Source organism: Mustela nivalis (assembly GCF_964662115.1).
Source record: "Mustela nivalis genome assembly, chromosome: X".
NCBI classification, from domain to species: Eukaryota; Metazoa; Chordata; class Mammalia; order Carnivora; family Mustelidae; genus Mustela; species Mustela nivalis.
Genome location: NC_139040.1, coordinates 5,501,838 through 5,505,032, shown reverse-complemented (window position 1 = coordinate 5,505,032; position 3,195 = coordinate 5,501,838). Strand labels below are relative to the sequence as shown.

Sequence of the window (3,195 nt, the reverse complement as noted above, 5' to 3'; positions counted from 1 at the left end):
TAACTTCCTGTTCAGATTGAGCCAATTACATCCTATCATTCTGTGATATGTATGCCTGTCTGGTGCATTTCAGGAACAGAAAGGAGGTTAGTTTGACAAGAGTGGGTGAATGAAAGTGTAGTAGGAGATGAGGTCACAGAGGTTATAGACATGTCATGGAAGACCTGATAGGTTAGAATAAAGACTTTAGCTTGAACTCTGAGTGAGATATGAAACCATTGTATGGTTCTGAACAAAGGCTCACTTTGGCTGCTGGATTGAGAATAGATTAAATGTGGACAAGAACAGAAGCAGAGGGACAAATGAAGAGGTTAATTCAGTGTTCCAGCTAAGAGATAATGTTGGCTTGGATCAGGGTAGTGACAGTAGAGGTAGTAAGGAATGGCCAGATTCAAGATATATTTGAAAGTGGAGCCAATAAGAGCTTCTGGATATAAGGTAATGAAGAAAGAGACGACTAAAGGATGAATCCAAGGAATTTTCCCTGAGAAATAGAGAATATGGGGTTGCTAATAAATGTGAGAAAAATTGAAGGAGGATGTTTCCTTGAGGGTGGGGTGAATGGGATATCAGAAGTTCATTTTCAGATATTAATTTTTGAAATACCAATAGGCAGCTGAATATATTAGTCTGGATTCAGAAGAGAAATACAGGATGGAGATATAGATAGGGATCAGCCTATAAATGGCCCTTAAATTCATGATACTAGATGATTTTCCCTAAGAAGTAGGAGGAGATAGAAAAAAGAGAAACAGGAACTAAATCCTGGATTTTAATGTTTAGAATTTGTGGAGGTGAATAGCCAGCAAACAAGGCTGGGAAGAAATGGCTAGGGACGTAGGAAGGAAATCTACTGTGAAGGAAGTATTCTGGAAGCCAAGTGATTTTCTATTTATCCTTAATAAACTAAAATCTCCACATGAATAGGTATGGGCCATCTTTACATCTTTATATTTGGCATTTTAAGGGCCCTTTTCATCTAAAGACTTGTATGTTTCCTCTATGAATTTTTCCCCTCTATTATGTTCTAATGACTAATGTTTGTTTCATTCTAGAGCTCCTTTTTTTTTTTTTTTTTTGCCACGAGGTGTGTTTTATTTTCATGAAACATACAAATAATTTGCTATAATATCCCAGGGCAAACCGGAGAATTTGGCAGTCCGATTGCGGGGGGGGGGGGTCCCCTCAGAGACCCTCAGGCTGGTGGCGTCGGCACGGAGTGCCCGGGTTCACAGTGCAGCTTGTCGCTCGTGTCCATCTTGCAGGTGGCTCTTCTTCCTCCACATCACGACTGGGATGTCTCGAGGATGACGGGGGCGGGGAATCCTCCGGGTTCTTAGGAAATTTCACTCCGCTTCTCCTGCTCAATGGTCTCTTTGGTCGGCAGGGTGTTCTTCTCCGGCGTCTCCGTTTTCTTCAGCTTGGCCTTATCGAAGCTGGCGATTTCCCCCATGTCCGGCTTGTCTGCCATTTTCTTAAAGCGATCCGTGGAGTTCCTCTCCGAGCCCAGCGCCAGGTACTCCCACTCGCGTTGCTGCAGCAAGAGACTCTAGAGCTCCTTTTAAATAAATATTAGACCCTTTGGATCTATGTTTAATATTTTTACCTTTTCTGTTCATATTTGCCATCTTGTTATCTTAGACTATAATTTTTTTTTTGTTATTTAGTCCTTGTACTTGAAAAATCTGGAGTCTTTTAAAAATTTTCTAAGTACTTTCCTATTCTGTTATTGCTTCTTTTTTCATAGGAGCTCATTCTTGACTTCTGTTCTCAGCATAATCTATTTCCTCTGGGATCATTTGTTTTGTTTATTCATGTAGGTCCTTCTCTTTTATACTGTTGGTTTTGCACAAACATCTGGTTATCCATGATTTATGAATGAAGAACTACATTGATTAGAACAGTAGCTGGCATGAGTTTCTTTCAGAGTTGTACTGATGGGCTACTGTCTGGATTGAGAGTGCTCCTCCACAGAAGCCCTAAAGTGAGGGCGTCTTCCCTTTGAAGTCTTTCAAAGTATTTCAGGCTTTATTCTCAAAGTAGTAGACTTTAATGCATTTCATTCCTCGGAGAGACTGTCCTTCCTTGTGTGTTTCCCTTCCAGATGAGGCAGAGTGTCATCCTACCCTGTACCCTGCCTTCCCCAGGTGAATCTTTTACTCTGCTTAGGAAACAGTACTCCAGCTAGGACCAAATACTGCCGCTACTTTGTGTACATGGAGGAAGAGGAGAGTTTAACTGGCTCTGTCACCCATTGACAGTCCTCTAATGTGTCCACTCTGATTGCTGTCCCATAGTCCGTGTTTGCTCTTAGTACTTAATTGACTCTGAGCTTGGAGCTTCTTGGGAGCTCTACCAGAGAAAGCATCCTCCCCCTCCTTTGAGCTTTCTTCCATATATAGTTTGGATGACACTAGGGACTTTGGTTCTAACCAATGCACTATGCTGCTTCCTGGTATGTATTTCCTGTGATTTGATTGGAGACTTGTAGGACAAAGAAGTAACACACGTGATCAGGTAGTCATCTTGAACTAGAAATGCTGAGACTATTTTCCAACTTTAGCTGCAGTACTTTGCTGACTTTCCAACTTATTTAATAAAATGTTTACTATATCAAAGAGTTAGGGATATTACATTCTTTTTCATATACTGCCTGTAGCCTTCAGATATGGATCCTACAACAGGCTCGCCTTTGCATCCTTTGGTCGATGGTTGGAAATGGAGGCTAAGGAGGGGTGGAGGACCAGTGTGGGCCTATACTCTACATAGGGTATTCATTTAATATTCTTAACAGTCTTATGAGGTGGATAAATCCCCATTTTATAGATGAGAAAACAGAGGCTCAAAGAACATAGGAACTCGCCCAGTGTTGTATTGTTGGTGTCTGACCTTGGACTGGGATCCAAATCTATTTTACTTCAGTCCTGTGGACTTTCACATCAATATCCCTCCATCTCTTTGCCATTGTCCTCTATGATAGGAAAGAATTCAGGCCAACTTAACTGTAATCTTCACTGGCATGAGAATTTCAGCATGCTATGTGTGAAAAACATTGTTAGTTATAGGTTTTAATTGGTAATCATCTAAATTTCTTGGTATTTTACTCATCTATTTTCTTTGTCTTTGAAATATGCATTACTTTTCGAATTTCATGAAATTGTTCTCAGTGGAGAGGCTGATACCGTGGGCCCATTA

The 3,195-nt window shown here is 40.8% G+C and overlaps 1 pseudogene across 1 annotated transcript; it reads right to left on the bottom strand.

Moving 5' to 3' along the window:
* Window positions 1–1,119: 1,119 nt before the first annotated feature.
* Window positions 1,120–1,551, bottom strand: LOC309855784 (thymosin beta-10 pseudogene; annotated as a pseudogene). Its single transcript has one exon. The product of its transcript is annotated as a thymosin beta-10 pseudogene (transcript).
* Window positions 1,552–3,195: the final 1,644 nt, after the last annotated feature.